Source organism: Cricetulus griseus, chromosome 3 (assembly GCF_003668045.3).
Source record: "Cricetulus griseus strain 17A/GY chromosome 3, alternate assembly CriGri-PICRH-1.0, whole genome shotgun sequence".
Lineage (NCBI taxonomy): Eukaryota > Metazoa > Chordata > Mammalia > Rodentia > Cricetidae > Cricetulus > Cricetulus griseus.
Window position 1 is genome coordinate 135977442 of NC_048596.1, and position 24505 is coordinate 136001946.

Consider the following 24505-nt stretch of genomic DNA (forward strand, 5'->3'; position numbering starts at 1 on the left):
AACAAAAACAATGGCTTGCATGAAGACATCTATGGATCTACATATAAAATCATAGATAAATTAAGTGTGATTGTTTAAAGTACACATGTATGAAAAATCCTATTATCAAGCATTTAATCATTGCAATTAGAGAATCTGATATGTCATATCATAAATTGTTGGCAGCAAGAAGAAATTGGCTGTTCAGAGGCACTATCACAAAGATATCTGAGATTTACAGGCCAGATTGCATAGTATTATTGGCAAATTCAATACCTGTGAGAAATAGTATTTTAATGTGACATTGGTAATATACCTCTACATGCAAGAAATGTGTGATTGGTTTTAGTTTACAATTGTACACTGGAAATGACATCAGCTTCACATGCATGGAATTAATCCTTCACTATTATATCCAGGAAACATTCAAATATATCTGGTGGAAGAATCATGAATCAAAATACTATCAGTGTGGCTTATATCATTTAATCAGATGATTGAAGAGGAAAGACAGATTTCCACAGGCCTTCAATCCCTTAGAGTCTCCCCAAGTACTATTGGAGATCCCCAATCCAAGGACACTCAGGTGCTTTAAGGATATGAACATTGGATGGGGTAATTATTAGAGGAATTATTGTCAAGGGAGTATAGTGATTCTGTCAAAATTTCAATATTCACATATTATCTCTGGACAGAGTATTTCCTGAGTATGAACTTGTACTTTGATACCATACATGAAGACATGAGTGGAACCAACCACAATTGAAGGAAACAATGAACCGGGAATTGTTAAGAATATATATATATTATATTATATATATATATATATATATGTTAAGAATATATATATATATATATATATATATCATATTATTTCTTCATCATCATGCCACTGTTAAGATATAGTAATCAAATACAGGAATTTCAAAGTACTTCTTAAAACTAATATTTCAACTTAAATAGAAACATGTTATTTCAGGCACACATATACATATACATATACATATAAAGGAGAAAACTAAAATTCAAGAATTTTAAATTGCATTTGGGCAATCTGACATGGCATATTAAAAAGTGTCAGAAACAAGAAGCTATTGTCCAGCTTGAGACACAATCCACTATCTCCAGGGAGAAATGTAGCTTTCATAGAGTTATCAAAAATGCTTGGTGAAGCAGACAGATATATGATCAACTGTTTCTTGCCACAGGTTTCTTTCTTTCCTTTTGAAAATTGGTGTCAGAAACCATGGTATATTTCACTTTTTATCTTTCATCTACTTTCACTTTCACTGCTTCTCCTGCAGCACACTTTAAGGTGGGAGAGACAAAGGAATCAGAAGCTCTGATGCAGTCTCCTGGGGAACCACAGTATCTGCCTCCAGTGCTGGAGTTGAGATCACTTTACATATTCATTCCCATTCCATGTTCCATTTGAATGCACACAGTTCTTCAATCAGAGGCAAGGTGTGCTAACAAAAGCAACAAAAGTGATGCTTCTTAGCAGTCAGGCTCTGGCCATACTTCAGGATTCAGTAGATTCTGGGTAGGATCAGAACCGACTTTACTCTACACAGACAAGGAAGACTGCTCCTGACATCTGTAAGAGTCAGGGCCTGTGGGAAACAGCAAAGGCAGGGATTTTTTGCTTCAGGGCAGCTTCCAGTCACTGATGCTGAATCCTGTGCAGGAAATAGCAATCTGCTTCTGATGACACTGCTTCTAGTTTAAGATACCGTGTCCCTGTCTCAGTTTTGAAGTCTTGTATCATCTGCAAGACAGATAATCCAGTTTAGACTTTAGTGTGCTTCATGCACTAGGGGAGTCTGGTTATTTTTTCCCCTGGAAGATCACTGTGGGAATTGCTATGCCATTGTCACTTTTCCTAGCAACCCTAAAGTCTGTGAAATTATGAAGCAGTAACATTTACAGATGCTACACTACCTATCACTGAAGCACTTGGTAGACCTTAAAATGTACTATGGAAAATTTTCTTGTTATCATCTTCTTGCCACTTATGGTCACAGGTTCAACTTTCCAATGTATATATGTATATATAAATTTTGACATCTGCAACCTCTACTTTCTTGTCATCCAGTTCAGGACTATGACATCAGCATTGTTTGCTTGATTGGAAATTAATTATTTACTGATGGTCATAGATTAGTATTACATATTTCCCTTGAAATTTATTAACATACCAGATTACTTGATTCTTGGTTCTTGCAGTTTTGTATGTTGAGATTCCCTGCAGATCTTGTGCCTGCTATATTAGATTCTAAATTCCTAGGTCTGCAATAAACTTGAGAATGGAAATTGTAGTTACTATGATTTCATCCACCACCTCTGAATTTCTTAGAATAGTTCCGGCTCCTTTACATTTTTTTAAAATTTAAATTAGAAACAACCCTGATTCACATGACAATTCAAGTTCCATCCTCTCCCCAACGTTACAGAGGAACTTGGGTGACTGTCCAGGTAGGGAGATGTCTCTGTCAATTCTAGAGTTTATTGTCACCCTTCTATGGTCTTTGATAGAGTTAAAGACAGATAGTTATGGTTATAGTTTTCTTCAGTTATTATAAAAGATAAGTTACCCTTCTTTTTATTTAGATAGAAAAGAGGAGATGATGGGGGAAGTACTTCTGTGTATGTTATCTTATTGATTTTTTAATAGAGTTCTGTTTGGCCAATGAAACAGCAAGTTAGACGGGACTAGGAGTCAAAGAGGATTCTGGGAAATGTAGTAGAGAAGTGGTGATCCAGGCAGGAAGTGGCATAGCAATGAGACTCATATTTAAGTGAAGAAGAAACAGGAAGTGTCCCTTTTCCACTCTGCTCCTGCTCCAGCGGCACAATGTGATCCACCTGCAAGGAGAGTCGCCAATAAAGCGTCTGATAACATAAGTCTTCTAAAATATATAGGTTTATGATATTTAAGACTGAGCTAACAGATGAGAATCCTAGTCATTGGCTAAACAGCATTGTACCTAATACAAGTTTCTGTGTATTCATTTGGGCCCTAACTCAGGCAGATGGCTGGCATAAAGCTCACACATGGCGGTGTTGCTCAGGCAGCTTTTGGCAGAAAGATTTATCATAAAAAACTACCAACCCCCTAACCCCCTTCCCAACCCCCCACCCTCCCAGAGAAGGTGAGGCTATCTATTTTGGATCGCCAAAGTCTGCCAAATCATTCTGGCCAGGGTCCGGGACCTCCCCAATGTGTCCCGGTTAGGAGAGCATCTCTCCAGGTGGTATCCAGTCCCAAATTCATATGCCAGGGATAAGTACTGATCTACTTACTACCTGAGGTCCCATCGATTGCTGAGGCTTCCTTACTGACATTCACATTCATGGGGTTCTGTATCAGTCCCATGCTGGACTCTCAGCCATCAGTTTGGGGTCCATGAGCTCCCCCTTTTTCTGGTCATCTGTTTCTGTGGTTTCAATATCCAGGTTGTATCCCCTTTGCTCATCACACCTCACTCTCTGCAACTGGGTACCAGGAGTTCAGTTCAGTGTTTAGCTGTCTCCTTCTCAATTTTGATCGTTGTGGCTTTAGCATGAGGTTCATGAAGAGAAGTAACATCACAAATTATTACCCCAAAAGCTGCATTATAAAAGAGCCCAACTCAACCACTATGTTTTATTTCCCATATAGTGAATGTAGAAACATTTCTGACTATGGGACATTGATACATGACCAGATCTATGGGTACATCAATATATCATTAAGAGTTAGTTTATCTGAAGCTTAATGAAAGAAATGGGTTTTGCACAATTCTGTGACCATTCTAGTCTCAGGTTCTTGGACATTTTAACAGTGTGGGATATTTCTTCAATCCAGTGATGTTAATCATAATTGTTAAAAGCAGTTGATAATCCCTTGAAGTTTAAGCCACTCTTCCAGCAATATGCCTGAACACTGCCCACTATGTTCTGCTTTAGGGAATGTAGCTAAAAAAGAGTGAGAATTTTTGTTCATCCTGAAAATTTGAAGATGAAAGTTTCTGTCTTGCCAAGTTCCACAGCTGCTTTTCCCAAATAAACATAGAAAGACTTCAATTAAATATAAAATGTGTGGCCATTGGCTTGTGCTCCTTCTTGGTTATCTCTGCCTTAATTATTAACCCATTTCTACCAATATATGCATTATCACAAGGCTGTGGCTTACCCATTATCTGGCATGTTGACTCCTTCAGCAGCATGGTGTCTGATGGAGGCCATTCTATACCTTCCTCTCTTTCTAGCCTTCTCCAGGTCTGCTAGACCTGTCTATGCTTCCTGCCTGGCTTTGGGCCAATCAGTGTTTTATTTGTTGACCAATAAGAGAAACATATATACAGAAGGACATTCCCTATCAAATTTTCATCTAATGTAGTTATTTGGAGAGAATTTTCTAACTGAGTACCAGATCTATTTTTGTTATATAGTAACAGAATTAAGGAGGATCTTCAATAATATGTTATTATAATTGTGTTGGCTAGTATACCCATGTTTGAATATTGTCTCTGGGATCTAAAGTGAGACGATAAGAATGGCAGTACCCAAAAAGTAAATCAAATAACTCTGGAAACTAAGGGAGATATATCTTTTGCCCCTTCATGTTATAAGAAGTGCAGTTGTTACAATATCTCTCAAAATATATCTCTCCAAATATATCCTCAGTACATTTCAATATATATATATATATATATATATATATATTATATATATATATATATCTGGCTGATTCTGTGTTTGTATATTTACATGAACTTGTGTATGCATCCTTGACCTACTTGTGATTTCATACAAGAGTATGCTATTTGTATTATTTTACACTTCTTTCTGTTTCCTGCTGCAATACAAGTCTGCTCTTCTAAAGATCAAAATTTATACCTTTTCATATTAAATTATTTTATCCTACATGTACAAATGCATACCTACCTAACCCATACTGTGTAGTTAAATTTTGTTCTTTTAATATAAGTCATATATTTCTGATTCACTGTCTCCATTTGCTAACCACCAGGATCTCAAACTCATCTATGAAGCTGTAATTCCTCTCAGCATCATAAGGGACACAGAGATACCAGAGATACGCACCACCACCTGCTGCAGATGTTATTCCAAAAATCACCTCCCATTTTCACTTACAACTTTTATTTACATTGCCTAATAAAAATCAATTTAAATATTATATTTGCTCATTTACTACAAATTTGAAGACATCTGTTTCAAAGTAACCATATATTTATAACTTGTGATTTTTCTATACATAATTTTATGTCTTCATAATACTTAGAAATTACCTCCTTTAAGTTAAGCATCACATATTTAAGATATATATTGATCAGGATTCATATCCTGTACAATCGTTGCTTTGAATGTGTCCAATGTAAGTGCCAATACAAAATACTGTTGGATTATCTTTAAAATTGCAGATATACTGTTTAATTTAGTATCTGCACATTAGATATTTTTAGTTTTTTTCCCAATACCATCTCTTTAAGTAATAATTGAGAGTTATTTTTTGAATCATGATGGTTCATTTTATTTCTAAAATACATTTCTCTGTACTTTGAAATGATCATATAAGTTTTAATATTTTGGTTATTAATGTAGTACAACTATAAACTCTTTATGAAATTTAATATAAGCATAAACATTTAAGTGGCTTATGCTTGCTACTTCTATTAAATAATACTATATACTGAATTGTTTGTTTTTGTTATTTTGTTCATAGTTTTAAATTAGCTATTTAAATTTTTTTTCAATATTTTGTGATCACATTCTTCCTTCTCCTCATGTATTTGGGATTCTCCTCACCTCCCTAAAAACCTATATTTACATACTCTTAAATGATAACAATCTTTCTCACTATTAAATTGTAGCAATCTTTCTCACTCTCTTTCTGCCCTAATTCTCTTTCCTTTCCTTACACCCCAAAAAATAGCAAAGCAAGAAATAAGTAAAAATAACACAATACAAATAAATACAATAAGTTGATTATAAATAAATATATATGCATATATATGTATATATTTAATGGTTTATATATACACACATAAAGACATATAAAATATACACACACATATATACTGAAAATAAAATGCAGAAATAAACCATGAAAAAAATGTAGTCTGTTTGATTATGACATATTAATGACTATGACAAATGACAAATTAATTCTATGGCAGAGGCCTATATGGATGAGTGGTTAATATATAACCAGTGACATCCTTTTGGAATAAATCTATTTTTCCTAGCACATATCAGTTACAAATTATGCCTTGTTAGAGGTTGTAGTTTATGTCTACTTTCCATTTCATAGCTAAAATTTTGTCTGGTGTAAGCCTGTGAGGAGTTTTTTGTCTGCTGCAGTATTCTCTGTGTGGTCCTATGTGTGTTAGTTCTGGTATGAAAGCAAAACTGTTATCCTTTGAGTTCTTCTATTTCTGGCTCTGACAATCTATCTGCATCCTCTTCCACACAGATACATGAGACTTTAGAGGGGAAGATTGGTATAGCTACCCCATTTACAACCTAGTCCTGCAAAGTTACTCACAGTCTACCCTTAGACTAATTGAAAATCTCCAGGTTATTTACCATCTACTGCATGAAGAAGCATCCCTGATGAGGATTAAGTAATTAACTGATTTATGAGTTTAACAGTATTTAGTAGGAATAATTTTATTTCATTCATCCAATAGCATGAAAATAGAAGCAGGTTTTTTATATAAACATAAAATATATAAACTCAGGTGTTTGGCTACTTTAGCAGTATTATGTATAGGTTCCATCTCATGGAATGTCCCTTAAAAGGAATAAAAATTACTTGGTTACTTACATATTACCTTATTATACCAGAAGAGTATCTTAAATATAGGTCCCTTTCGAATTTTGCCTATATACATGGAATTATACTGTTACTGAAAATTGGTAGAGTTAACTTGTATTCAAGAGTCCATGATTTCTGCAGGCATGAGTCCTTGCCTAGGTTTACAATTTCAGCACAAATTCTCCACAATCTTGGAGTAAGTTTAAATTGTTTCCAAAAATAGCATAAACTATTTACATGTGGTTTTATGACAACAACTCACTAACAACTTAAAAAGGATTATCATACTAGGAAAATGTTGTTTCCTCTGCTATGGAGTTGTAGCATTCTGACTAGAGAGTGAAGCAAGTTGGCCCTTAGTGTCAGCATCCTGCAATCTGCAGGATCTGGCTAAGAAAATGATTCTGATGTTCCTTATAAAGAATTGAAGGTGGGAACATTTAAGTTTGTTGGAACATAAATACTGGCTTGCAGGCTGATAAGGTTTCAGTTAACCAGGGGTTCGATTCCTAACATTGTGTCTTCATTTTCAGGAGATTGATGGGTCTCTGAAATGCATTTGCATTTCCTTTGCATTAACATATACAAATTCTAGTACTTTATTCTTTTTTTCTTATCAGCATATTAATTTCTATGGCATCAGACAAGTATGAGCATTATTGGAAAGAGTTTCACTACTGATGTTGATGGACTATTATAACATGCTTCCCTTGAAAGTAATTAACAGCTTAGGTATTTTTTTTCTTAGTACTCATGTTTCTGCATTTTTTATTTCTGTGTCTGCCATAGCAGTCTCTGAATTCTCATATCCGATTGTAAATGGGAGTCCCGAAATTTTTGCTAAGGAATTATTTTACAACTGTGAACATGTTAGAATATTTCATCCTCCTTCTCAATATAGAGAACATTGAGGCATAAACAAAAGGCTTCATGATAACAAGTTACATCATAACATAATACCCTAAAGCCTGTCAGGTACTATAGAATAAGCCTCTCTGCACATCATTGGTGCATTTTCCATCTAATGCATTAAGAATTGAGTCTTAGTTGGCCAGTTGTTTACAAATCTATCACTACATCAGTAAGTCATTATGATTCAGTTTCTCTCTTGAATACTCTAGTAAAATGAGCAAAATAGATTTTGCATAAGACTGTGACTATTCCAATCTCATTTAATTGGACATTTTAGCACTGGTGGACATTTCTTCAATCTGATGGTGTTAACTGTAAACCTAAAAGAGTAGTTGATTACTCCCATGATGTTTAAGCAACTATGTAAAGAATATGTCTGAAGACAGATCACTATTTTCTGCTTACAGCATGTAATCAGATTCATTGAAGTTTCTAACCAGGGACCAGATCATTACTGTTCTATGATAACATAAGTAAGGAGATATATCAGAAATAGTTTCTTATCATCATGTTAGGAGAATAACAATGGTTTGGAAATGCTCTTTGAGGCTTTAATGGGGGGGTCTATAGGGATCTTAGCCGCGAATTGTTCAAAATAACTCTGGTAACAAAGGGAGCTATCTCTTCTATTCCTTCAAGGTATAATTCATGCAGTTATTAAACACACTTCTCCAATTATTTTCTCAGTGCTTGTCAAATACTTTCTTATGTGTATATATGTATATGCCCATATATATATATATATATATATATATATATATATATATATTTGTTTTAATGTGCTTATATATGTATGTATATGCAGGTGTTTGCATCTTTGTCCTATCTGAGAATGAAAGACCCCAACTCAAACCCAGCCTGATACCCACCAGCATGTATTTGAAAGTCACTCTGGCCACACATACAGCTCTGGGAAAAAGAACCCATGATGTCGGTCATGATGACCTGTCTCTGGAAATTCTTATTATGACTAGTTTCCAAGGAATGTTATTAGCCTCAACAGCTGTTTGGTTTCTAAAAATTCTTATGGGTTACCCTGCTCCAGAGAGTCATTCCCACCCAAGTTTTGAAAATAAGTCACTCTGTTCCCGGAAAAACCACTAGGTGTCCCATGGCCTTGCAGGTGTAAAAAGCAAAATAACATTCCAACCCCTCATGTGCAAAATTGTAAGTTCAGTTCCCAACCAACCAGTAAATCACTCATGTATGTTGTAGCCAAACAATATGTTGTCATACTCCTGCCTAGTGATGAAAAAAATATAAAAAATGCTTGTTTTGGAAACTCGGGGTCGATCTCTTCTCACAGAAAGACCCCAATGCTTTAGAATAAAATCCTTTTGCTTTTGCATCGAACATGCATCCTGTGAGTGACTCAGTGGGGTGTGTCTCTGGAGGTTGGCTCCCCTCTTGGGCCCAACAAGAAGTCATTCTGAGCACATTATTTTTCTTATTTACCACATCTTTCTGGTTCCTTCTATAATGCCATGTCTGCTTTACTTCATGTCAATATAAATACTACTTCATTTAAAAAGTATTTTATCCTACATGCATAATTGTATACATAACTTACCCACACAATGTCCTTAAGGTAGTGGTAAAGAGTAACAGATTTTAGCATCTACATGTTTAATGGAGAAAACTATCAATTTTATTGTACAGTAGAAATTGGAACATTCTGTCTCAGTGTTCATTAATTGTCTGTAACTCTTCTGGTAGCTGTGAAAAGTTGAGAGAGTTTACATTTGTGTTTTCATGACAATTTATGCTGGGATTGTGCTAAACACTTTGTCTGTCTGTTTTTGGTTGCTAATTTTTGGGTTTTGGTTTTTAAAAATTCAAACTTCCCTGCTTTAAAATTCCCTGTGTTTCTTTTAACACATTTCACTGTGATTCTGTGACTTGGTCCCAACAGATATTCTTCCTTAGAATCATAAATTTAATCTGCCCATTGCATGTAATATTTTCTTGGTTTAGTTAAAATAGAGAATTTTGCATATAAATCAGGTGTGCTAGGACAAAATATTATAAGTCTTACAAAACTGAGCAGTTATGAAATTTTGTAAAATGTTGATTTTTACTGAAAGTTACAGTCAATTTTGTCTGAGGATATAAGGGAAAAATTGATAACCCAGCTAGAAATCCTATGGCTTCAGGAAGTTTCAGATGAATGCTTTGCATTTGGGTCCATGGACTCTCTAGCCATGAATAGCTGACTAGGTTCTAACATTGAGCATGTATGATATATGTCTTCTTTAGTCAAGCAAACTAGAATGAACTTCAAACATTTCTTTTGCAACCAAGTTACCAATAAACTACTAAGGGCTATGTGTTGGTAAACTATAAGATTTGGATAACTTGGTAATTTCATTAAGTTTATCAAGAGGTTTTGTTGTCTGTTAGCTGTTTTTTTTTTCACATTAACAAAGCAGCAGTGATATGAGTAGAATTATTATGTTTATTAATGGCTTAGGGTACAGTATCTAAGTCTTTCATAGTGTAGGAAAATGTTAAAGTGACCTTATTTTAAAAAAAATGGAAAGAGAACATATAATATTAGGAGGCAGAGATTTTATATATGGGACAGTACTCAGCATAGCTCTTATTCTTTATATGTGGGGATTGTAAAAGTATAGACGCCAATCATGTTTGATCTTAAGGTTTTAATCCAGGAAGCACCAAAAGGCTGAAAGTGGGGAAATGAAGAGAATAGCATCAGAGATAAGGAAGCAGTAGAATAGATGGTTATATAAAAGGGAGAACTGTGGGGTCTCTTATTATTGTGCCCATGTGACTCCTTGCTTTTCTTTTTATGTTATAGACAGTTGCTTATATGGCAATATCAGCTACCTGATTACACACACACACACACACACACACACACACATATATATATGTATATATATATATATATAAAGAAATGGCACCTATTATTAGAATAAACGTATTCAAAATCAGACATACATGCACAGCACCAAATCATAAGTCATGAGGCATACATATTGACAGTAAGATTTCTGAGTTGGCTTGCCTGTTATTATTGACAAATTCCTTACCTGTGACAAACAGTATGTCAATTGGACCTTGCTATTATACCCATTGAATTCCTAACAGTTGTGTTTGTGTGCATAATTGTTTCACTATAAATCATGGAATATATCTCCTGAGGCTGCAATTAAAGGTGTGCACCACCAATGACTGATCTCTATAGCTTGAAGTTTACTTTGCCTTCTGAATCTTCAGGGGAGCTTTAATAGATGAAAATTAATATATCAGCACAAGGGAATGTGTATTTATCCCATGGTTAAATCTGCAAAACATTAGATTATCACATTGGCTTATATTATTTAATCAGCTGAAGAATGAAGCAAGGCAGATTTCTTCCTGAATGCTAGTTCTATGAAGTTAAGGTACTGAATATTCTCAAAATTGCAACATTCTATGAAATTTCATTCAACCAGATGGAACTTGAAAAATTCATTCTGAGTGAGGAAACCTACAACGAGAAAGACAAACATAATATACACTCACTTGTAAGTGGATACTAGTTATACAGCAATGTTTTCAAGCAATCCATAGTCCCAGAGAATTTGAGTAACAATGACAACCTGAAGAGGGATGCAGAGATCACCCACAGAAGGGTAAAATTGGGATCTCTTGAGTAAACTGGCCGATGGATTATTGATTGGAGAGGAATTGTAGTGAAGCAAAGGAAGTGACTTTTGAAAATTATAATATTCAAATATTAATAAATTACATGAATAATTTGGCACTGTGAAAAATTAATATAAAGTATTTTTGAGATGAAATATAAATAAAGTCATATAAATTAATTAACATTATTGAAAATGTAAGTATATCATGAATATTTCTTTGTACAACAATGGTACAAATTATTGCTTCATCTTCCTGGACACTGTTGGATACAGCATGCATATTTGGTATTTTAAGAGCAGGCCTTTAAAGTACTAATTCCATATATTATTTCAGTATCTCATTCAGTTACTTGAGCACATATAAAATAGATGAAAGATAAATTTCAATCATTCTACATGGTACTTGGGAAGTTGAAATGATTAATCAGGAAATATTAGCACCAAGCAGCAATTGACAGCCCAGTAACAATCACACAGTCCAGGGAAGAAGAGATTAATATTATGGAGCTAGTCTGAATGTAGGTACAAAGACATGAATATATGGTAACAGCCTACTTTGCACAGGTTGGTTTAATCCTTTGACAGCTGGAGTCAGAGCCCAGGTAATTTATATTTTTCCCTGTCATCCATTTTCAGTTTAGATGTTTCAGCTGTCATACACATTCAGGTGGGAGAGAGAAATGAGTTAGCACCTTCGAAGGAGATGTCCAAGACAACTTCAGGATTTACCTCCATTGCTTGAAAAGAGATCACTCTCCTTTTGGCTCTTGTTCCTTGCTTAATTTGAGTACCCACAGTCCTTCAATCAGGAGCAAGGAGTGCTAATAAAAGCATCACCAGTGCAGGTATTTACCAGTCAGGCTCTGGCTATATTCCAGGACTCAGTGGATCCAAGGTATAGCCAGAGGCTGAATACACACTGACCCACACAAGGCAGACTGCTGCTGACATCTACAGGAGACAGAGTCTGTGGGAATAAACAAAGGCTGGGATTTTTTTTTTTTTTTTGATTCTGGGCACTACAGAGATAGAAGTGAAAATTTCCACTTATACTGTAAGCATTTCATTTCAGTAACTTATGTATGTATATTGGAGAGGAGCTAATATTGACGCTTTTAGCATTGCTCTTAGTAAAACAAGCAGGGAATAACAGGAAATGTCAGCAACAAGCAGCTCTTGGCAGCCAGATTCATAATCAAGCAGCTCCAGGCAGAGTTGGGGGCTTTCCGGTAGTAGCTATGATGTAGCCGCAAGCATCCTGATTCATCAGCGTCCCCTACCTGACGCCAGTTCCTATTTCTTCCTTTTGATTATTGGAGTTTTGTCCGGTGCAAATTATGTTTTTTCATGCTGTGCTTTCACTATCGCTGCTTCCCTGGAATCACAAATTTAGGTTGTAGGGAGAAATGAAGCAGCAGTTCCCATGGAGATCTCCATGAGAACATTATGATTTCCCAGGCATTGAGTTCTCTCTTCTTCTTGGCTCCATACGAATTTAAATGTACACAGCCCTTCAGTCAGAGTCAATGAGTGCTAATAAAAGTGTCCACAGTGAGGCTTCTTACCAGTCGGCTCAGTAGATCCTAGTATAACCTGACCCCGAAAGTATAATGACCCAAACATGGCAGACTGCACTTGACATTTACAGGAAACAGAACCATTGGCAATCAATAAAGGCAGGGATTGTTTGATTCCCAGCACAGGAAGGCTTGCAGTGAAAATTTCCACTTACAATGGAAGCATGTTATTTCAGATACCCATGTACATATAAAGGAGAAAACTCAAATTCAATCATTTTACATTATATTTGGGCAATCTCACATGGAACATCAAAAATTTCAGTCCCAAGAAGCTACTGGATGGCTAGAAACACTCAGCTATATCCAGGGAGAAACAGACATTTCATGTAGATAGCAATTATGCTTACTGAAACAGGCAGATATATGATCAACCCTTGCTAGTCACAGATTGGTGTCTTTCCTTTTGAAAATTGGCATCAGAATCCAGGGTAAATTGCACTTTTCCTCTTTCATCTACTTTCACTTTCACTGATTCAGCTGCAGCCCATTTTAGGGAGGGAGGGAGAAGTGAATCAGTAGCTCTGATGCAGATCTCCCAAGGCACCACACGATTTGCCTTCAGTGCTGGGAATGAGAACACTCTCCTCACTCGTTCCATTCCATTCTCCATTTGAATGCACACAGTCCTTCAATCAGGGGCAAGAAGTGCTAATAAAAGCAACATCAGTGAGGCTTCTTACCAGTTAGGTTCTGGCCATACTTAGGACTCAGTATATCCTAGGTATGACCAGAACCAACTGCATACTGATAGAGACAAGGCAGACTGCTGCTGACATCTATGAGTCAGGGCCTGAGGGAATCAGCAAAGTCAGGGATTGTTTGATTTCCAGCATTAGAGCTCCCAGTCACTGATCCTGTTTCCTGGGCAGGAAACAGCATCATCCCACTTCTGATGTTTCTGCTTCTCTTTTTTATTGATTAATTCATTTTATTAATTGATTTTTAAAAACACACTCCTAGTCAACAACATTGCATAGACAAATGACAAAGTAGAAGCTCACTGAAGCAGGCTCCACTGTGGCAATGCTCTTATAGTTCAGAATCTAGGCATTCTGCTGCTTTTGCCAGAGAACATGGAGATGGGGCATTGGCTGTGCATCTCTTTGGATGATCTAAAATAGCTGTTGACTGGCTAAGCTGTTTCCCTATTTTAACAGATTTATTGTTTTTGTCAGCTTGCTTTGCTACAAAAGAATTAAAAAAAAATTCTTAGTGACCTCAAGCCTGAAAAGACAGGAGATTCCTACTTTTGTTCTACTTAATGGTTTGTAAGACTCATTCAGTAAAACTCTTGTGCTACCATTTGTAAAAGGTGAATGCTAGTTTACATTTTACACATTGTATCTATTATGTGTGAGTACAAGCACTGAGATCCAGTCTCCTCCTACATTCCAGTCACTGTGAAAAACCATTGAAATGATGAAGACACATGATGCTTGCCGCCTGAATTCTGCTTCTTTCATGAGTTCCCATGAGGGTTTCTGAGTCAGGCTAATAACTGTTCTTAACCTACTAGGGGCCAAATACTAGTGAAATGCAATATGATATCATTTCCTATGTTAAGCAACAACAATAAACTGCTGGGCTGTGCTTCTGGAAACTAAAGGCACTCATTGAAGACTGGGCAGGACAAAATAAGTCTTTCAAAGAAAAATATTTCATCAGTTCAAGACGGTAGGGCAGGCAGCTTCCAAGAGGCCAGAGTTTGGCTCCTCTGTGTCTGTACGGGGTGTGGCAAAATAAATAAATAAATAAACAAACAAATAAATATCTGAGGGCTTTCTTCTTCCACATTCTTTGTCTTTTGATTAGATGTGCAGCAAATTAGTCCATAATTTCTCCTTAGTTTATAAATATCAAGGACAAGTGACATTCATATTTGTAACTACTTTTGTGTGTACACATGCATGTATAGTGCATGTGCACATATGTAGAATGCATAGTTCAACTATGATGTCATCCCTCCAGCCCAGTCCACTTTTTCTGAGACAGGGTGTCTCATTAGCTTGGAACTCAACATTTAGTCTCCACTGGCTGGCTATCAAGCTCCAGGGATCCTCTTGTGTCTGCCTTTCCAGCACTGAAATTACAGATTGTGGCACCATTTTTTGGTATAGAAATACTTGGATTTCAATGATTGAGCTCACATTGTCATGCATGTGTAGGAAGCATTTCACCTGCTGAGCTGTCTCTTTGGACCTTCTTTGCAACTACTTCTTTTTTCAAATAGTTTTAAATTAAAATATGATTACATCATTTTACCTTTTCATTTTTCCCTCCAACATGCATCCCCTCTTGCTCTCTCTCAAATTCATGGTCTCTGTTTCTTAAATTATTGATACAGAGATACATATATTCCTAAATATATAAATACAGCATACGTACTCTGTATAATGTTGCTTGTATGTTTATTGTATGTATATGCTTTCACATCTATTCACTTGATATTGGATTAACACATCTATTTTCTACATTTTTACTTTATTAGAAACATAGGAATATACTTTTTTTTTCATTGTCCTTTTATAGTTTTTAGTTATGTAATATTGTCAAGAAGCTCTCCAAATCAGAGAACAGCACTTTCATTCCAGGCTGTCCATAAGCCATTAGCCTAAGTCAGGTGTCCTCTGTCTACTTGTATTTAGTTTACAGAGTAGATCAGTGTCAGTGTGTGGACAGTCTGTCTTTGTAAGTAGGAATCAATATTCATTTTATGGCACATAATAAAACTCACATTCATTACTTATATCACTGTCTGTGTGTCTGTGCGAGGCTAACACTCTGTATGTCCCCTTGTCTTAACCCAATGTCAGTGTGTTGGGGTGATGGAGTAAACAGCTACTTTAAAATCCACTGTACATACACAACTCCCGGAACACCCCTGTTGTTAGCTGCTAGTAGAATTAAAACAACAGTTAAATATGTTTTGAAGGAATCACATTATAAAAGCTTAGCCAAAGACCCTTGGAACTTTGAAAGCATGAAGAATTCACAACTAGAATCAAGCCTGGAAAGGGTTGTGAAAACTATGACTCATTGAGCCAAAAAAATGTATTATTCTTCCCTTAAGACCTAAAAGCATGCTAACACAGTGCTAACACCCATGTTTAGTGGATGGTCATGAAGAATTACTTACTAACTGTCTGTCTGATGCTGTAATGAATTAATTTTTGGAAGTATTTTATTTGTTCTTTGAAATATTCACATATGAATACAATGATTTAGTTTTTATAATTTTTAAAATTTCATTTTATATTCCAACCACAATTCTCCCTCTCACCACTCCTCCTTCCCCCTTCACCTTTCCCAGCCAACTCCCAGTCCACTCCTCCTCACATGTAAGGGCTGTCATGAGGAGTCAACAAAGTCCTGCTGGAACTATAGGTTGGGGCAAGGCCAAGCCCCTCTCCCATGCATTAAGGCTGAACATGTTATCCCACCATAGGGAATGGGCTCCAACAAGCTAGCTCATGTACCAGGTTTGTATCGTGTTCCTACTGCCAGGCTGTAATAAATTATTTTTACCTGGTCTTCTAGAGCCCTCCAAGGTTAAGGTAGCCCACACCAATGGTCAACATTGTCATTTCCACACCCCTTTGCTTACTGATAGGGGCCCACATTCTCCAGAATATTGACCAGAAAATGAGCAGAAGTTGTCTGAGGAAGGGGACAGTAAAACAGCAGTATTCAGTCCTCATGTGCAGGGACAGAAGGCCGCTACAATCAGCTGACTTACACACTACCTCCAGGAAATCCTCATTGCATAGTTACTGTACTGCAATTATTAATTTCCAAGTTGAAGATACTGCTGTGAGTGGAATAGTGACTTATATTTAATCATCGTTGAATATTAACTATGAATTGTATGAATCATAACCTGAACATTACTAATTATGAGTTTTTCAGTTATTGATGGTTTGTTCTTGACCCTTCCTCCCAATGGTGGATTTATCACATAAAGAAGGAAGCTACTATCATTGTTTCCAGAGTCTTTTAAAGCTCTCAGAAGGTAGTTAAAACCTGAAAAGCTGCCAAACAACAGCTAACGCCATCCTCCATAGACAGATAGTGAGAGACTTGTCTTTTTAGAGAGCTTTAACATTCAGACTCTTTTGAAGTAAAACACTTTGAGAAAATAATTTTTCACAAAGCAGTCATTTCATTAGAATCATTGCTTGAAGAGCCTATGCATAGTATAAACTGAGACTGTGATTGCTCTTTGAGTTCATTGGAAACCAGACAGCAGAAATGCAGACTAATAAAATGGAATGCCCCTAATAGAGGTAATGTAAGTAAACATCAGAGGAGATGAGAAGCTGTCAAAACAGTCATGGCAGCCATGCTTTCTTTTGAGCCATTCAAATTCCCTTAAAAACATTGACATCTATTGCTGAGCACACTCTGTACCTCTTACAAGGCTCCAGTGCCAGAAACTTCCCCTTGCTTCTGTTGGTCTTTTCTCAATTTTATTCTTGCTGTTTTGTTAACTTCCTACTCTTTCTTCTTCCTTCCTCCCCTCCATTTCCTTGTTTTCACTTCTCTTCCTGTCCCTTTCATAATCCTTTCTCTTTTCTTTCTTTCCATCTTTCTTTTATGGTGCTAGGGATTGAACCCAGGACCTTGAACATGCTGGGCTAGTACTCTAACACAGAGCCATGTACCCAGCCCTCCTTTCTTTTCTTTGTATTGTTTCTTCTATCACATTAACCAGTAATTTACATCTGTATGTGTTGTTAGAATCTCACTTTTGGATGTATGGGTAGTTACTGCCATCTGCATTTTGTTATGAAAAAGAAAATGACTCCTCCAAATAAATTCGGGGACTTGATCATAATAATCACCATTCTCCCTTTCTCCCTCCTTCCCTTCTGCTCCCTACCTCTGCCCTTCCCAACCCTCCCCTCCTCTCACGCCAGCCTCCTCCTCTCTTCCTTTTGAAACTCTGCTCTCTTTCTTGCAAAAAGTTTATTGCCATCTCCATTTTGTCATGCAAAAGAAAATGACACCTCCAATAAATTCAGTGACTTGGACATAATAATCACCATTCTCTCTCTCCCTCCTCCTTCTCATTCTCCCCCTCCTCCTCACTCTTGGCCCTACTCTCTCCCAATCTCCCTTTCCCTCCCCTCTCCTCTTGCAAAACATTCTGTTGTCATTCCAGTCACAGATAACCACAACCCAAAGCTTTTTTAAAATTGCCAATATTTAACAGGCATGATTTCATTTCTAACATTTTTTAATCAACATTTGCTAAAACCCTAAGAAGCATCTGGAGATTGGAAAAAGGAAATACTTCCATACAACTGGCCCTGGCCACCAAGTGCACACTGACTACTTGGGAGAACTGTGGGCACATTTCCTTATCCTTATCCAAATCACACATTTGTCATTGTGAAAGAGGAATAATACTGTATTTTTTGTGTCAAATGAAACTTCAAACAGCTGATTTGTAGAAATAGCCCATAAAATCTCTTGCACATTTCCTTCTACTTCCTAATAAGTAATTTCTATGTAATATGTCTAGACATTGGCAAAACTGAATTATTAAATATAAAACTACATTACATGTTTTACTTCTTACATCTCTCCATGGTAATTAGACAGAATACATAGGATTCATGAACTACACTAGGTTCAGCTCAGTTGACCCTTCTCTTATACAAAATGCAAAGCCAGACCCAGTCCTGGGGATCATGGAAGTCAAGCTTGCTTCAAGAGACAGTGAGTCTCTTCACTTCTGCATGCCCCTTTTCATGCTGAGGACCTCAGCTACCTCTTCTCATTTCCAGTCACCCAAAGCCACACTATTTCCAGTAAAATAGAATGATCTTTGAAATTTCCAGTATACACTGTTAAGGAGAGTCAGCAGGAGAGAATTCTGCCTATGTTCAGCTTGCAAACAGAACAGGGTGTAAGCTGACACCCAAAATACTAAATGTTGATACTCAGTGTTAGCAAACCTTTCTATTGTGTAGCAGACTTTCTGCAATGTGTCCTCAGGGTGTGCCTGAAATTTACCCATTTTAAAAAATTTCCCCCATAAGATGTCACTATTCATGACTTGTGACCTGATCAAGGAGATCCATTAAATCACTGGAAACTGTTTCCATCAGACATAACCCCATCATTCCCAGAGAGCCTGGTGTCATTAAATGGGGGGATGTCACCAGAGCAGGCAGCCAGTACCAAACAGTGTCATCAGCTGGGTGCATCATTACATGCACCCAACAGAAATAAGATAAAACTGAAGGAAGAAAGGCAGCTCCAGCCCTCAGTGCAAAAGCATTCTTACGATGCCTTCCTTTAACATGTGTGCTTGTGGAAAGCTCCAGAACACAACTGCCCATCTCATTAATTATGAAGATACCCATTATAGGAAAGAATATAACTTTCCTCTCAGGCAAATTGAGATGGCATTTTCCCCACAGTCTCTAATAATGGAAAGACCAGGATTGCTGGCAGTCCTAGATTTCTGTTGACTGTGTTTCTTTGTTGTTCTCTTCTGATAGAAAATTTAAGCCAAATGTGAAAGATCAAGGGGAGGAACAGAGAAGAATCCACTTAATGGCTAAATGTACCCATGAAACAAATGAATAATGCTGTCAAATGCTGGGGTATATATGGCCTTCTGTTTTTCATTAATTATACCTTAGCTGCTAGATTATAAATTTCTCAACATTAGGGACCACGTCTTCTGGTCTTGTTTTTCTACTTTATATTTTTTAATTTGAATTAGAAAAAAGATTGTTTTACATGTCAATTCAAGTTCCCACTCCCTAAACTCCTTCCCTAGCACCCACCAACTAAAACTCTACCTGTTATATATCCTTTCTGCTCCCCAGTGTTGCTGCCAAGTGTTGCTAATTGCTGACATTTTCTGATATTCCCACTCAAATGTGTGTTGTGGCAAAAGCAGTAAAACTGAAAGTGGATGATAGGAATAAATGTAACATACCCTGGGCTCTGGCCCCAGCTATCAACAGGAAAAAAAAAGAAAAGAAAAATAATACTCTCCTGTGGCAAGTACGGCCAAGCTTACATATCTACCAACTTGTGTATTGTGCCTGGCTATCTACATAGAGTCTTCATTTCTGCTTGGGGTATGATAATTGTGATTTGGGCTTCCAAATGCTGCTTGGTTGCTTAACTTTTCTAGTATATAAAGTCAGATTCCCAAAGTGGAATCTTTAAAAGGTTGAATTTTAGTTTTCTCCTATATGTATAGGAAAGTGCCTGAAATACTACATGGGATTTTTACTTTTATGTGCTGCTCTGAATACCTCAGTGTGCATGCCATATCTAACTTGTAAAGATGATCATGAAGTGATCTAAGGTGTTGCATTTAGGAAAGTTATTCGTAATATATGTATACTATGACATTTTCAAAATTTTAGATGATTTTATGTATGGTTTGTTCCTCACACATCTGAATACTTTGGACATTCATTTTGTATTCTCAGTGCCAATCACAATTTTGAAATACTCTGTTCAGTATTAATATGCGATATTGAAATTTTGAAAGTATTAACTATATTTCCTTACCTAAAATGTTTTCTGAAATATTTTTTTTTATTTTAAAGCAATCTATTCTCATTTTATAGACCAATCCCTGTTCACACTCTCTGGTCTCCTTCTGCTGTCCAAAACTTCCCACAATCCACCCATCCATCCCTAAGAGAGTGTAAAGTTTCCAATGGTTTTAAAGAATTCTGGAACATCTTTTGGTGGCAACACCAATACTCTGCCCCCTATATCTCAGCTGAGGAAGGTATCCTGCCAAAAGAATGGGCTCTATAGACCCAGTTTAAGGATTAGGGATAAATCTTGGTCTCACTGGCAGTGGCCTCACTGACTGCCCAAACCACACAATCATCACCCACATTCAGAGAGCCCAGCTTGGTGCCATGCAGGTCCCCCAGCTGTCAGTCTGGAATCAGTGAACTCTGACTTGCTGAGGTCAGCCTCCTCTTTGGTTATCACCAAAATGGTCTTGACCCCTTTGATCCATATTGTCTTTCCTCTCTTTGTTGACTGGACTTGGGGAAATCCTTAAGGAGAATTCTTATCTAGTTACTACTCATTCATTATTTCCTCAACTTACTCTCTTTATTTGTAACATACACATTCAGGTAAAGCATGGATAGGGGGCCAACTACTAGCAAACTTGCAACATCATAGCTAAAATGCCAGAGGAAAACTTGAGCTTTTTAACAAACTGTTTAAAATAAATCAATCTGACAATATTTTGGCTTCAAGATTCTTCCACAGAAATACCTATGTTCCCTAGGTATTAGAGGTAAAGAATTAGGCAGGCATTCTAAGCTGATGGGAATTCAGGAGCATAAGCTTACTGAAAAACCCAGCACATTCTAGTTACAAGCACATGTATATTAGCAATTCCGTTAACATACTGTAGCTCACAGGTTTGGAATTTGCCAATTATGTTATCCAAACTGGCCAAAAAAACCTCAAATTTCTTGCTGTCAATACCTTGGCCTCATGTTCTGGGATTGGATGGCAATGCTTGTATGACTGATTTCTAATATGTGATTTCTAATGAAAAGTGCAATTTGTTCATATTTCCAAGCACTTAGGGTGCTGATATGGTCATTTAAGTGGCTGTATAGTGTAAAAACTTCAGAATTTTGTTGTCTACCTCCTGAGTTAAAGTTTTAAGACCAATCAATTGTATCTGCTGTACTTAAGTAATCCCCATATATATGAAATAAGAGCAATGTTGAGTAGTACTCTCACCCATCTAAAACCTGTGAATCTTGAACCATTATATTCCCTTTTCCTTCTTTTTGAAAATAGGATTCTTTTAACCATGTCTTACACTATTAAGGTCTTAGATACTGTCTCCTAAGCCACTAATATATTGGCTAATATATATAATTAATTGTACACATGTCACTTACGCTGTTTTCTTGTAAAAAGTTCAGCTAAGAGAACTAAAATATTTTATCTGTAAATTATATCAATTTAGCAATATCTCCACAAGTCATAATTTGCCATCAGATAGGCATTTATAGGGTATTAGTGTCTTGGATCCTAAAGACATGTGTGAAATTTTTACTCTAGCTTTCTAGACTAAAGAAGACATAATATAAAGGAAGACAAATTATGCTTATGAGCTCAGAAGCAGACTATTTCTCTGCAAATTTCCCCAAGCCATAGGATTTCTAGATGTGTTATCAATAATTATCTTTATACCCGAAGACAATGGTAACTGTTAATTTCAGAAAAAAATGCATCATTTTACACATTTCTGCAACTGCTCAATTGGCTAAGGATTACAATTGGGTGTCCAACCACAACTGATCAAAAACACAACTTTAAACTATTCGTAGACTTAGAAACTATTGTGAATGAAAACATTGTTCTGTTCTATGTAAAATTATATGTGTTGGTACCAGAGTTTCAAGAAAGATGAGTAGGAAGTTTCAAAGGAGAGAATTTTGATGACTTGTAGAGCCAAAACAAAAATCAAACAAAACAAACTATTGTGGGAAATTACCAATATGGAGTCAGGTAGAGATATAAGGGTATTTAATAGGGAAAAGCCTTACTTACAGAGTGACCTAGCCAGCCGGCATGGTAGCAGTCTGTACAGCAAGAAGCAAAGTGAAAGTGAAAGAGCAAATGCAGTCACACTACTTCACTCTGACCACGCCCTCACAAGCATGGTCAGAGACCCCTACAACAAACAAACTGAAAAAGAAAAGTTTAGCACAATCACTCCAAACATTGTCATTCCAACACAGACATAATGTTCATCCAACTTCCCATATTTAACTGACAAACTATGTGTGCTAGGAAAAAAAGGACCCATGTATAATGTAAAATGACATTGATAGACCTTTCCTTTCTGAATGTCAATGCTAAATATGGTTATTCATTATCATTAGATTAGGAAGATTAGGTACTCAGTGTGGGTTAGTTAGGTATGTATTTGCTCATGAAGGATAAAATAATTTTAATAAGAAAAGGTATAAAATTTGACATTTAAAAGAACAGACTTGGGTGGCAGTAGGAAACAAAAAGAAGTGTAAAATAATACAAATACCATGCCCTTGTATGAAATCACAAATAGTTCAAAGATACATACACAAGTTCATGTAAACATACAAAGAATCAGCCGTGTGTGTGTGTGTGTGTGTGTGTGTGTGTGTGTGTGTGTGTGTAAGGAATTGAAATGCACTGAGAATGTAATTGGAGAGGTATTGTAACAACTGTTACTCTTATAACATGAAGAGGCTTAAGAAATAACTCTCTCAGTAATCAGTTATTTGATTTACTTGTTGCCCACTTAATTTCCCATAGTCTCCCTTTAGAGTCTCAGAGACAATATTCAAACATGTTTATATTAGCCAACACAATTATAAGAATATCTCATTGAAGATTCTCCTTAATTGTGTTACCGTAGAATATAAATACATCTGGTACTCAGTAACATCATTCCAACTAACTACATAGAATGAAAGTTTGATAGGGGACTCCCTCCCTCTCTCTCTCTCTCTGTCTTGAGACAGAGAGAGAGAGAGAGAGAGAGAGAGAGAGAGAGAGAGAGAGAGAGAGAGAATAGTTCTGTCTCGTTTTCAATTATGAACATTGAGGCTTTAGGGTGGGGCTTCATGAAGACAATTCACATCACAGAATAGTATCTCAAAGCCTGCATTAAGCTTGTAATATGTAAGCTTGTCCGTACTTGCCACAGGAGAGTATTATTTTTCTTTTCTTTTTTTTTTTCTTGTTGATAGCTGGGGCCAGAGCCCAGGGTATGTTACATTTATTCCTATCATCCACTTTCAGTTTTACTGATTTGGCCGCGACACACATTTGAGTGGGAATATCAGAAAATGTCAGCAATTAGCAACACTTAGTAGCTCAGATTCACAATCATGCAGCTCCAGGCAGAATCGGGGGCTTGCATGTAGATACCCAGGGTTAAGCCTCAAGTAACCTAATATTTGAGCACCCCCTACCAGCCACCAGTCTTATATTTTTCAATTTAAGAATTATACATTTGTCTAGTGTAAAAGATGTTTTTTGTGTCGCGCTTTCAATTTTGCTGCTTCTCTGGCAGCACACGTTTAGCTGAGAGGGAGAAATGAATCAGCAGTTCTGATGGACATCTCCAAGAGAACATCCGGATGTGCCCCCACTGCTGGCGTTGAAATCCCTCTTCTTATTGGCTCCCTGCCCCATTTAAATGTACACAGTCCTTCAATCAGAGGCAAGGAGTGGTAATAAAAGTGTCCACTGTGAGGCTTCTTACCAGTCGGGCTCGGCTATACTCCAGGACTCAGTAGATCCTGGGTACAAGCCGAGCCCGACTGTACACTGACCCAGAGAAGGCAGACTGCTCCTGACTTGCACAGGAGTCAGAGCCCGGGAGAATCAGCAAAGGCAGAGATTGTTTGTGTACCAGCAGAGGAGGGCTGTCAGTGAAAATTTCCACTTACAATGGAAGCATTTCATTAAGGCAGTAATTTAATATATTGGAGAAAAGCTTGAATTGAAGTATTTAGAATTGTTCTTGTGAAATCTGACAAGGC

The 24505-nt window shown here is 36.8% G+C and overlaps 2 long non-coding RNA genes across 3 annotated transcripts in view; one reads left to right on the forward strand and one right to left on the reverse strand.

Annotated features, from left to right (window-relative positions):
• Positions 1–24505, forward strand: part of LOC103163195 — a 202762-nt gene that overhangs the window by 104179 nt on the left and 74078 nt on the right. The window lies entirely within an intron of this gene.
• LOC103163194 lies at positions 862–22559 on the reverse strand. Of its 2 annotated transcripts, none has more exons than XR_003483491.2 (3): positions 22521–22559; positions 3286–3535; positions 862–1747 (listed from the first exon to the last, which is right to left on the reverse strand). It is a non-coding gene; the product is annotated as an uncharacterized LOC103163194 (long non-coding RNA). The 2 variants fall into 2 exon arrangements; XR_003483490.2 differs by having other exon boundaries at positions 3283–3535.